Source organism: Lolium perenne, chromosome 2, assembly GCF_019359855.2.
Source record: "Lolium perenne isolate Kyuss_39 chromosome 2, Kyuss_2.0, whole genome shotgun sequence".
NCBI lineage: Eukaryota > Viridiplantae > Streptophyta > Magnoliopsida > Poales > Poaceae > Lolium > Lolium perenne.
The window spans coordinates 6878026-6891968 of NC_067245.2; the positions used below are offsets into that span (position 1 = coordinate 6878026).

At 45.6% G+C, this 13943-nt stretch overlaps 1 long non-coding RNA gene across 1 annotated transcript; it reads right to left on the reverse strand.

The window, feature by feature from the left end:
- Positions 1-9501: 9501 nt before the first annotated feature.
- On the reverse strand, positions 9502-10695 carry LOC127331024 (uncharacterized). The gene is made up of 2 exons (XR_007869522.2): positions 10538-10695; positions 9502-10105 (listed from the first exon to the last, which is right to left on the reverse strand). It is a non-coding gene; the product is annotated as an uncharacterized lncRNA (long non-coding RNA).
- Positions 10696-13943: the final 3248 nt, after the last annotated feature.

A 13943-nucleotide genomic window follows, 5' to 3' on the forward strand; every position in this document is an offset into this window, starting at 1 on the left:
AGCTCCTCCTCTTAATGAGAAAGGAAACAATTTTAACTTTATAATGTCACCATCTACATCCTTATACTTTTGCATTTCACATAGTTCAACAAAATTATTTAGATGGGCAGCAACATCATCAGAACTAACACCAGAAAATTCCTCTCTCATAACAAGATTCAGTAAAGCAGGTTTAATTTCAAAGAATTCTGCTGTAGTAGCAGGTGGAGCAATAGGTGTGCATAAGAAATCATTATTATTTGTGTTTGTGAAGTCACACAACTTAGTATTTTCAGGAGTATTCATTTTAGCAATAGTAAATAAAGTAAACTAGATAAATTAAATGCAAGTAACTAATTTTTTTGTGTTTTTAATATGGCAAACAAGATAGTAATTAAAGTAAAACTAGCAACTAATTTTTTTGTGTTTTGTTTTAGTGCAGCAAACAAAGTAGTAAATAAAAGTAAAGCAAGACAAAAACAAAGTAAAGATATTGGAGGTGGAGACTCCCCTTGCAGCGTGTCTTGATCTTCCCGGCAACGGCGCCAGAAAAAGAGCTGCTGGCGTGGGAGTTGAATTACAACAGCCCTAGAAAGTAGCTTCCTTGTGACGGTAAAGCACTCGTCCGTTGGGAACCCCAAGAGGAAGGTATGATGTTGTACAGCAGCAAGTTTTCCCTCATTAAGAAACCAAGGTTTATCGAACCAGTAGGAGTCAAGAAGCACGTTGAAGGTTGTTGGTGACGGAGTGTAGTGCGGCGCAACACCAGGGATTCCGGCGCCAACGTGGAACCTGCACAACACAATCCAAATACTTTGCCCCAACTTAACAGTGAGGTTGTCAATCTCACCGGCTTGCTGTAACAAAAGATTAGATGTATAGTGTGGAAGATGATGTTTGCAGAAAACAGTTGAACAAGTATTTCAGTAGATTGTATTCGATTGTAAAAGAATGGACCGGGGTCCACAGTTTACTAGTGGTGTCTCTCCCATAAGATAAATAGCATGTTGGGTGAACAAATTACAGTTGGGCAATTGACAAATAAAGAGAGCATAACAATGCACACACATGTTATGATGAGTAGTGTGAGATTTAATTGGGCATTACCACAAAGTACATAGACCGCTATCCAGCATGCATCTATGCCTAAAAAGTCCACCTTCAGGTTATCATCCGAACCCCTTCCAGTATTAAGTTGCAAACAACAGACAATTGCATTAAGTATGGTGCGTAATGTAATCAACAAATACATCCTTAGATATAGTATTGATGTTTTATCCCTAGTGGCAACAGCACATCCACAACCTTAGAGGTTGCTGTCACTCCCCCAGATTTAATGGAGGCATGAACCCACTATCGAGCATAATTACTCCCTCTTGGAGTTACAAGTAACGACTTGGCCAGAGCCTCTACTAGCAACGGAGAGCATGCAAGATCATAAACAACACATAGATAGATTGATAATCAACATAGCATAGTATTCCATATTCATCAGATCCCAACAAACGCAACATGTAGCATTACAGATAGATGATCTTGATCATGTTAGGCAGCTCACAAGATCCAACAATGATAGCACAATTAGGAGAAGACGACCATCTAGCTACTGCTATGGACCCATAGTCCAGGGGTGAACTACTCACACATCAATCCGGAGGCGACCATGGCGGTGAAGAGTCCTCCGGGAGATGATTCCCCTCTCCGGCAGGGTGCCGGAGGCGATCTCCTGAATCACCCGAGATGGGATTGGCGGCGGCGGCGTCTCTGGAAGGTTTTCCGTATCGTGGCTCTCGGTACTGGAACTATCATCGACGAAGGCTTAAGTAGGCGGAATGGTAGGTCAGGGGGCCTCACGGGGGCCCCACACAACAGGGCCGCGCGGGCCCCCTCTAGGCCGTGCCGCCCTAGTGTGGCGGCGCCCCGTGGCCCCACTTCGTTTCCTCTCCGGACTTCTGGAAGCTTCGTGGAAAAATAGGACCCTGGGCGTTGATTTCGTCCAATTCCGAGAATATTTCCTTACTAGGATTTCTGAAACCAAAAATAGCAGAAAACAACAACTGGCTCTTCGGCATCTCGTTAATAGGTTAGTGCCGGAAAATGCATAATAATGACATATAATGTGTATAAAACATGTGAGTATCATCATAAAAGTTGCATGGAACATAAGAAATTATAGATACGTTTGAGACGTATCATCAATCTCACCGGCTTGCTGTAAACAAAGGATTAAACGTATGGTGTGGAGAATGATGTTTGTTTGCAAAGAACAGTAGAGAACAATAATTGCAGTAGATTGTATTCAAATGTAAAAGAATGGACCAGGGTACATAGTTCACTAGTGGTGTCTCTCCAATAAGAAATAGCACGCCATGTGGGGAGGGAGCCCCCTGGCTCCCCCGACTCTGCCCCTTCGCCTATATATTCCTTCGTATCGGAAAACCCTCGTACCGAGAGCCAAAATACCAGAAGAGTTCCAGAGACGCCGCTGCCGTCAACCCTAACTCGGGGGGTTCAGAAGATCTCCTCCGGCACCCTGCCGGAGAGGGGAATCATCACCGGAGGGCTCTACATCACCATGCCCGCCTCCGGATTGGTGCGTGAGTAGTTCATTCTTGGACTATGGGTCCATAGCAGTAGCTAGATGGTTGTCTTCTCCTTTTGTGCCATCATGTTTAGATCTTGTGAGCTGCCTATCATGATCAAGATCATCTTATTGTAATGCTACATGTTGTGTTTGTTGGGATCCAATGAATATCGAATACTATGTCAAGTTGATTATAAATCTATCTTATATGTGTTGTTTATGATCTTGCATGCTCTCCGTTGCTAGTAGAGGCTCTGACCAAGTTGATACTTGTAACTCCAAGAGGGAGTATTTATGCTAGATAGTGGGTTCATGCCTCCATTGAATCTGGGACAGTGACAGAAAGTTCTAAGGTTGTGGATGTGCTGTTGCCACTAGGGATAAAACATCAATGCTTTGTCTAAGGATATTTGTATTGTTTACATTACGCACAGTACTTAATGCAATTGTCTGTTGTTTGCAACTTAATACTGGAAGCGGTGCGGATGCTAACCCGAAGGTGGACTTTTTAGGCATAGATGCATGCTGGATGGCGGTCTATGTTCTTTGTCGTAATGCCCCAAGTAAATCTTACAGTAGTCATAATGATATGTATGTGCAATGTTATGCCCTCTCTATTTGTCAATTGCCCAACTGTAATTTGTTTACCCAACATGTTATTTATCTTATTGGAGAGACACCACTAGTGAACTGTGGACCACGGTCCATTCTTTTACATCTGAAATACAACCTACTGCAATCATTGTTCTCTTTTGATTTCTGCAAGCAAACATCATCTTCCACACCATACGTTTAATCCTTTGTTTTCAGCAAGCCGGTGAGATTGACGACCTCACTGTTAAGTTGGGGCAATGTATTTTGATGGTGTTGTGCAGGTTCCACGTTGGCACCGGAATCCCTGGTGTTGCGCCGTACTACAATCCTTCACCAACAACCTTCACGTGGTCTTCATCTCCTACTGGTTCGATAACCTTGGTTTCTTACTGAGGGAAAACTTGCTGCTGTACTCATTATACCTTCCTCTTGGGGTTCCCAACGGACGTGTGCTTTACCGTCACAAGCACCCGCTGCATGGACTTTCTTTTTTGGCGCAACTATTTCAACTGCGCCCGCCGCATGGACTTTCTTTGGTGGCACAACTATTTCGACCGCTCTCTACAACAGAACTAAGTGTTCCTCTTCCTTTCGCCACACCCGATGATTGGGGAGGCGTCATTACGTCGTTACTTCCAGTGCTCTCGATTACTCGGTGGATTTATTTTCCCCGAATCACTGGATTTATTTTCTTCGTCACCTATGGTTATCAATGGATATCATCTTATGTAAATGATCCGATGAGCTCCCGGGTCAAAGGATTCATCATCTATGAACTCGATGGACTTATCTTCTTCGGCTTTGGATATATCTTCTCCCGATGAACTCCCGGGTCAATGGCTTCATCACCTATGGTTATTAATGGATTTATCTTCTTCAACTTTGGATATATCTTCTCCCAATGCACTCACGGGTCGGTGGATTCATCATCTGGAATATTCAATGGATATCACCCAAATTATAATATTGACCCGATGCGCTCCTGTCGGGAACGCTGGAATTACTCGGGGGCTCCTGGAATATCTTTGAACTATTGCGTTTACTCCCATCGGGAGCACTGAAATTTAAGAAGACATGAAGGTGTCCGATTATTTTTACTACTCCTGACGGGAGTGCTGACGTGGGTGTAGTAGCTTCCTTGTGACGGTAAAGCACTCGTCCGTTGGGAACCCCAAGAGGAAGGTATGATGTGTACAGCAGCAAGTTTTCCCTCAGTAAGAAACCAAGGTTTATCGAACCAGTAGGAGTCAAGGAGCACGTGAAGGTTGTTGGTGACGGAGTGTAGTGCGGTGCAACACCAGGGATTCCGGCGCCAACGTGGAACCTGCACAACACAATCCAAATACTTTGCCCCAACTTAACAGTGAGGTTGTCAATCTCACCGGCTTGCTGTAAACAAAGGATTAAATGTATGGTGTGGAAAATGATGTTTGTATGCGGAGAACAGTAAAGAACAATGTTTCCAGTAGATTGTATTCGGATGTAAAAGAATTGGACCGGGGTCCACAGTTCACTAGTGGTGTCTCTCCAATAAGAAATAGCATGTTGGGTGAATAAATTACAGTTGGGCAATTGACAAATAAAGAGGGCATAATAATGCACATACATATCATGATGAGTAAAGTGAGATTCAATCGGGCATTACGACAAAGTACATAAACCGCTATCCAGCATGCATCTATGCCTAAAAAGTCCACCTTCGGGTTAGAATCCGCACCCCTTCCAGTATTAAGTTGCAAACAACAGACAATTGCATTAAGTATGGTGCGTAAGGTAATCAACACAAATATCCTTAGACAAAGCATCGATGTTTTATCCCTAGTGGCAACAACACATCCACAACCTTAGAACTTTCTGTCACTGTCCCAGATTTAATGGAGGCATGAACCCACTATCGAGCATAAATACTCCCTCTTGGAGTTACAAGTATCAACTTGGCCAGAGACTCTACTAGCAACGGAGAGCATGCAAGATCATAAACAACACATATATGATAGATTGATAATCAACTTGACATAGTATTCCATATTCATCGGATCCCAACAAACACAACATGTAGCATTACAAATAGATGATCTTGATCATGATAGGCAGCTCACAAGATCTACAATGATAGCACAATGAGGAGAAGACAACCATCTAGCTACTGCTATGGACCCATAGTCCAGGGGTGAACTACTCACACATCAATCCGGAGGCGATCATGGCGATGAAGAGTCCTCCGGGCGATGATTCCCCTCTCCGGCAGGGTGCCGGAGGCGATCTCCTGAATCCCCCGAGATGGGATTCGCGGTGGTGGCGTCTCTGGAAGGTTTTCCGTATCGTGGCTCTCGGTACAGGGGTTTTCGCGACGAAGGCTTTAAGTAGGCGGAAGGGTAGGTTTAGAGGCGGCGCGAGGGACCCACACCATAGGGCGGCGCGGGCCCCTCCCTGGCCGCGCCGGCCTATGGTTACGGGCCGTCGTGGCCCCACTTCGTTTGCTCTTCGGTCTTCTGGAAGCTCCGTGGAAAAATAAGACCCTGGGCGTTGATTTCGTCCAATTCCAAGAATATTTCCTTTGTAGGATTTATGAAACCAAAAACAGCAGAAAACAACAGCTGGCTCTTCGGCATCTTGTAAATCGGTTAGTGCCGGAAAATGCATAATAATGACATAAAGTGTGTATAAAACATGTGAGTATCATCATAAAAGTATCATGGAACATAAGAAATTATAGATACGTTTGAGACGTATCAGGAGCGCTGGAAGACATGAAGGTCTCCGATTATTTTTACTACTCCCGACGGGAGCGCTGGTTCTCTGGAGTTCAAGTAAATTTGAAGACTCTTTATACCCGTTGTTATCGTCTAAAAGCCTCTGAAACACGAGTGCTGCAATAGAAGGCAAAACAAGCAGAACTTCTAAACATACAAATATCCTTTTGCTAAAGCCTCAAGATTACGAGAGTGCTGCGAATAGAAAGGATACACAATCATATACTTACAAGAAGACCCATGCCGGTACTTTAAACTACAGAAGTCCTAAAGAGAGATGGAGTCGATGGCAGGCACAGTTCAATCGACTCGTTTGAGGGATGCCGCCAAAACATACATCGTAGGTTAAAAAGCAAAGTTGCACTTACAACGGGTTTCACAAACCTGCAACATGAGCTGATCACTCAAGTAATTTGCTGCCGATAAACTTACAAACAATAGCATCAACGATGCCCAAGGTGCATTAAGAATTTCCCCTTGAAACAAACAACAATGTGTCAACGGCACCTGAAGAAAACTATAAACATCGGGTTGCTCGACTTGAGTCTACACACGGTTGCAAGCATCCGTGCCTAGACTCGGGGGCTACTCCCATCGGGAGCGCTGGACGTGCACCCGATAAAATTATCGACTCCTCCAGGATATCACCCAAATTATCGACTCCTCCTGGATATCACCTCAATCATCGACTCCTATCAGGACATCTTCCAAATTATCGACTTCTCCAGAATATCATCTGAATTATCGACTCCTCCGAAATATGATCTGAATCATCGACTCCTATCAGGACATCTTCCAAATTATCGACTCCTATCGGGACATCTTCAAAATTATCGACTCCTCTGTGACATCATCAGAGTTATCGACATCATGTTCTCAGAATTCGAAGACATGTACGGTATTCGACTCAGCTTTTTTTACACCCTATACATAACTATTTCATGTTCATTTACAGGCTTGGGGGCTACTCCCATCGGAAGCGCTGGTCCCGCACCCGAGAAAAAGATGGCAACCTTGCCAACAAAAGAAAAATAAGCTTGAAGACGTCGGCATCAATATCAAGATCTTCGAGTACTACAACTTGAGTCTATGTGCGGCTGCAAGCACCCGCCCATAGACTCGGGGGCTACTACCATCGGGAGCGCTTCGCGCACCCGAAAGAAAGCGACTTTGACTCTACATCAAGCACAAGATTCAACATCCAACAGATGATCAAGACATTCGGACGATGACAACTTTAGTCCCCGCCCGAAACTTCACTTCGGCCAGACACTCAGGGGCTACTGATGTGGGCATAACCCTTTGGGTACTTGATATTGCCATACCCGATGCAGACTATGAAGCTGTACCAGCACAATGACTCGACAAGCTGGACCTGCACGTGCCTCAACTTGGACTACAAGGAAAGAAGACTCCAATACGAATCCTACTAGGACTCTTGTAAACCCTAACTTGGCTGATATATAAAGCCAGGCAGGGGCACCCCTTAGGATAGGCATATTCAGAAACATAAATCATAGAGGCGACACGCCTAGACACCGCAACCTGCAGATTAGAACTAGACTAGATACAATAACTCCGCCTATGGCGGCCCCCTGTACACATATTTTAATATACTGGATTGCTAGTAGGACGTAGCGATCCTCCACCGCGGGGACGTGAACCTGGGTACGTCGTGTACCGCCTCGCTCCCGGAACCTCCATCGTCGCCTTTCTCTAAAACCCAAGCCCCTCAAGGTGCGCATTGCCGAGGAACCGCCTCGTCAGTGGCGACCTCCGGCTTCGGCATGCTCCGCGTCTAGGGCGTTGTCCCTGGATGTGCGGTGCCGGCTCCTCCTCCACGGCCTCTGGCGATGGATGGTGGTGGCGGCGGCTGCTGGATCTTGTGCCCGCCGAGATCCATTGTCGGCTTCTGCTGGCGGCGCGAGGAAGGGGCGGTGATGTGCGGGGCGAGGATGGTGTGGTTGCGGCTTCCGTCGTCCACCGAATTCTCCTTCGTCATCGTTGGTCAGCAGATGGCGGTGTGGGGGCCTGTTCGTCTGCTTCGGGTTTGAAGGTGGTGGTCCTAGGGTTCTTCTTCTGCGAAGATGAAGACCTACTGGATGCTGATCCTTTTCATCTAGCCGGAGTGTTGAGCTCCGGAAGGCTCCGCCGGCGAATGCATCAGCGCATCTTTTGCCTGTAATTTGCTGGATCGGGTGGTATTCGGTCGCGCAAACCCATGCTTTTACTCAGACCGTTTGGTTCTGGAGGGAGCGTCGCGAAGCTCTTTTTTTGTGTTGACATCAAGTGACTATGGATCCATGATGAAAGTCAGAAGAAGAGAATTTCATGAAGGCCGGATAGGAGGACTAGCTATGGGAGGTTCAAGTTTCCGCGTTCTTGAGGGACTTGTTTGGTGTTCCGGGCTTCACAACAGCGGTATGAAAGTGGGGGCGACAACACAGGTGAAATTCAAAGTCCTACCTTTCATGGTGAAAACCCAAGATCTAGCCTTAACTGGTTGTGCCTGACAATGACCTTTGGTGAGGCATTGTTTTGAGAGCGGGGACTATCTCCAGGGTGAAAACCTAAGATCTTTGATCGGACAACGACAGTGTTAGAGCATTGTTCCCTTCTTGAAGGCGTCGTTTTTGGAGAGCCTGTATTTCAGGTGTTGTCTTGGTGGTGGATGTATTACTGTTGTTAGGCTCGAGATACTGCAGCGGGACTTTTGTTTCTTAGTTTTCTTTTCTATTTTTTGGCTGTGTGCATCCGTAGTGCCATTAGGATGGTGCGTTGTTGTAAAGGCTGGGTGTAATTGGTATCTTTTGATATTAATATATTTCCATATGGTTTCAGCAATGGAACTGGGGCTCTGCCCTGTTTTTCTAAAAAAAAGCAACATACGAAACGATTGATGGACAACGGAAATATGACGTACTGTTGGCGTCAGAAACCCACCGGCGAGCAGCGACGGGCAACACAGTAGAGCCGGGAACAACCTAGGGCTGCGGCTGGCCCTGGTCCCTCCGAGCGACGGCCCGCAAGGTCTTCTGGAACGCACGCGCCGATGCTGGTGCAAGGGCGTGCCACCTGACCGTATACCTGGCCAGGAAAGTGATGGATGATGCCTCGCTTAGTTTCCTGCATGGCTGATACGTCTCAAACGTATCTATAACTAGATGACACCCCGCGCGTTGCTGCGGGAAATTGTTTTAATAGTGGTTCTTGGATCCACAAAACTATTGTCTAAGAGGATAAACAAAACTCAACATGGCGCGAAAAGTGGGTCTGCTAAACAACAATCTTTTTTTAGGGTGTTCAACAACAATCTTTGTTGATTAAACTCGAATTTCCTGTATGGATAGTATCTCTTAATGTTCCATTGGATCCCATAGCACACACAATAAGAAGAATATAATTTTCAAAAGCTGAACAAAATAGCCAACGAAGAAGCATCTTATTTGATTTTGCCAATACGAAGTGAAGGTACAGCTCATGGAGATGCACGAAAGGGAATAGAGGAGCCATATGTGGTTGAACATTTATCCAACTAACAACCAGCACATATAAAATTCTTGTAATATCAAACAATGGAGAGAAGAAGAGTATTTACCATATTCCAGATGTTTTATTTGTGCTAGCCTCAGTTAATTTAGAATACAAATATTATCAAATTTTGTGATCCATGTGTAGCTACAACAAAATTACATTGAGCTTGGCAAAAAGCTCCAGATCATATTACACGAAGGCATAATTGGTCAAGGAAAAAAAATATACAGCTAACTGTAACTGCCATTGGACGGCAAGCCTGATAAGTGGTAAGCAGAATAAAGCTGTGAATTTCCCAGGTCAAATTGGCGTCATGTTGTACAAACAGAAAAGGGGTGTCGGCCGACCAGATGATGCTACGGCATACTGCACTCAACTGCACGTGTATTAGTCTCTTCATCCCTAACCTGCATGGCTTAGAAAAGGTAGCTAGCTATCAGCACATCACGATCTGAACAAAATTTCTTCTATTGAATTATGGTAAGCATATTTTACATATTTTTGCATGTGTAAAATAATTCATGCTAAAAGGATCTGACTGGGGCATACCAACAACTGATTCTCTGCTAACCAACTACGAAGCTTTAAATTAAATTTAAGCACACACAACTCCACAGATTCGTGAGCATAGAAACATTGTAGTTGCTGATTCCTCCTTTCTCTGCATAAGATAAAATAGAATGATGTATATATCAAGTTAGATAAAGGAAGATGACGGTGTACCTTCCCAAGCATATAAACATAGCTCCCATCCTGAGTAGAAAGCGCTCATAAGAGATGAAGTATATTAATCAGAAATATTCAGACATGTTGGCTCCGTTAATCAAATTAGACCACCAATCCCACGTCGTGTGGAGAAATCTGAGAGAGGCAAAAGAAACCAATCTGCAAGAGAACGATAGAAAATCGACACCAATCCCCCGACTAAGTCAAAGCAAGCTCAATGAGGGAAAGAAACAAATATCAGCTCCTGCATCATCCATCAGATCCGAGCAGAGCTGAATAGTTGATGGTGAGAAAATGTGCCAGGCAAGTGGACACAGGGCAGATCGAAGAGGAGCAAGGAATTTATTGGCACGCTTTGTCCATTCACCTGCCTCCGCACGATTTTTTCGCAGACTCTCCGGATGCCTCCATAAATTTCTTGGTAGATATGTAGAGGAGAGGAAGCGGCATGGCGTCGGCTATTTACAGTAGAGGAAACAATGGACTGCATGCAGGATGAAGCTATGGGCTAACTGTTGGTGTGTCATGAATAAATAGAATGAGCCAAACCGGTCCGAAGCGAGGGAAGCAACCTGATACGTGATAGGATGCTATGCACGATGGGGCGGGAGAAATCAGGTGACGTGGCTTCACCAAATGCTAGGAAAATCAGCTAGTGGGGGCTTCCTATTTAGAGATAAAAGATTTCTTATGTTCCATGCTACTTTTATGATTATACTCACATGTTTTATACACATTATATGTCATTATTATGCATTTTCCGGCACTAACCTATTAACAAGATGCCGAAGAGCCAGTTGCTGTTTTCTGCTGTTTTTGGTTTCAGAAATCCTAGTAAGGAAATATTCTCGGAATTGGACGAAATCAACGCCCAGGTCCCTATTTTTCCACGAAGCTTCCAGAAGTCCGAGGGAGAGACGAAGTGGGGCCACGAGGTGGCCACACCATAGGGCAGCGCGGCCCAGGCCCTGGCCGCGCCGCCTGGTGGTGTGGGCCCCTCGGGAGCCCCCCTGACCTAATTCCTTCGCCTACTTAAAGCCTTCGTCGCGAAACTTCTAGTACCGAGAGCCACGATACGAGAAAACATACTGAGACGCCGCCGCCGCCAATCCCATCTCGGGGGATTCTGGAGAACACCTCCGGCACCCTGCCGGAGAGGGGAATCATCTCCCGGAGGACTCTACACCGCCATGGTCGCCTCCGGATTGATGAGTGAGTAGTTCACCCCTGGACTATGGGTCCATAGCAGTAGCTAGATGGTTGTCTTCTCCCCATTGTGCTTCATTGTCTGATCTTGTGAGCTGCCTATCATGATCAAGATCATCTATTTGTAATGCTACATGTGTGTTTGTTGGGATCCGATGAATAGAGAATACTATGTTATGTTGATTATCAATCTATCTATGTGTTGTTTATGATCTTGCATGCTCTCCGTTGCTAGTAGAGGCTCTGGCCAAGTCATTGCTTGTAACTCCAAGAGGGAGTATTTATGCTCGATAGTGGGTTCATGTCTCCGTGAATCTGGGGGAGTGACAGCAACCTCTAAGGTTATGGATGTGCTGTTGCCACTAGGGATAAAACATTGATGCTATGTCCGAGGATGTAGTTATTGATTACATTACGCACCATACTTAATGCAATTGTCTGTTGTTTACAACTTAATACCGGAAGGGGTTCGGATGATAACCTGAAAGTGGACTTTTTAGGCATAGATGCATGCTGGATAGCGGTCTATGTACTTTGTCGTAATGCCCAATTAAATCTCACAATACTCATCATGTCATGTATGTGCATTGTCATGCCCTCTCTATTTGCCAATTGCCCAACTGTAATTTGTTTACCCAATATGCTATTTCTTATGGGAGAGACACCTCTAGTGAACTGTGGACCCCGGTCCATTCTTTTACATCGAATACAATCTACTGCAATACTGTTTCTACTGTTCTCTGCAAACAATCATCATCCACACTATACATCTAATCCTTTGTTACAGCAAGCCGGTGAGATTGACAACCTCACTGTTTCGTTGGGGCAAAGTACTTTGGTTGTGTTGTGCAGGTTCCATGTTGGCGCCGGAATCCCTGGTGTTGCGCCGCACTACACTCCGTCACCAACAACCTTCAACGTGCTTCTTGACTCCTACTGGTTCGATTAAACCTTGGTTTCTTACTGAGGAAAAACTTGCTGCTATACGACATCATACCTTCCTCTTGGGGTTCCCAACGGACGAATGCTTTACCGTCACAAGGAAGCTACGACTCCCACGTCGGCAATGGCATACACGTAAACATTAAATACGAGCCTCGATCGGCTCTCAGGTTATCCTGCGAATCGGCTCAAAGAGCCGATACACCCATGATTCGTACGAGGTGCACGAATATATGGTGGTCCTGCTTGATCGAAATAAAGCTAAAACGATCTACTACGATTTAGGGTTTTCACCGCATAATCGGAACATCCTACTCGTGATTGAGCCTCGCGGCCACGCACGGTGATCGTAAGCCGACCCTAGACAAGGCCTAAAAACCAACACAAGGTTGATCCTCGGAACATCCTGTCTAGGGCTAGCAAACTACACCCTACGCGCCACTGGATCCTTCAACCCGTTTGTAAGGCCTAACGATGCAGATATTAAACTAATCCTTGCAGAACAAGGAGCAATCATGACGGATCGGATCTACTGAATAACGATCAAGCGGGGTGCCGCCCCTACACCTAAGATAGGTGTAAGGGCGGCTAGACGTCTCAGGGTTGCACGACGATAGCATATGATACGAAGAACAATGCTAACCCTAACACGTCTAAGATAACTACGTTGCTCGCCATCAAAAAGGCTTCAGCACGAGCAACGCATGGATACGAATAAACTTGTACTGCCTAGATCGCAAGAAGCGATCTAGGCAGCATGACGCTTACCCGGAAGAAACCCTCGAGTTGGGGGAGTTGGCGATGTGCCGAGATTGGTTTGTGTTGAACGTTGGTTGTTGTTTATTCCATAAACCCTATATACATATTTATAGTCCAGGGGACTTTCTAATTTAGGCGTGCACCTAACCGTGCACGGGTTAAACTCTATCTTTCAATCTAAAATGCGATCTACTATGTTACAGATACACGGGCAAACTAGCCCAAACTTTGCATAATAGGCCGATTCACGTATTTCTTCCATGTATATTCTTCAAGTCCATCTTGATCACGGCCCACCTTTGACTCGGTCAAATTCTGGTGATAACACATGCCCCCCTGGTTTTGGAATTGATAATTCCAAAATCACTCTGTCCTTCCTTCGTCGGGTCATGTCATAGCAGAGCAGAACCGTTACAGTATCTTTTATCATGATGCCTGGCCTTCTCAGCTTCTCCGTGCGATCTGACAACTCTTCGGCACAACTTCCCTGGAAATCGATGTGGCATTAAGCCCCCACTAGGTCCCCTTTATTTAACTGCGCCAAACAGTTCGCCTCTTCATCCATCTGCTCTGTTCCGGACCATCGGCACCAAAAAAACCCTCCTCCACCATGGACTCTTCTTCCTCCTCTGCCTCGTCAGTCCTTTCCTCCCAATCTTCTTCCTCGAGTGAGCCGGAGTGGGACTTCGACTATGTACCAGACGGCCCACCAGAGGTCCTTGTCTGGTCAGATGGCGATATGCCCCTGACCGACGGGGAAGACGACCTTCAGTTCCTTATTGACGGGGAACTAGTAGCGGAGAGTGAAGACGACCTCCTCTCCTGGGGCAACTTCAACCCTCCTCACGAAGAGGAGGAAAAAGAAG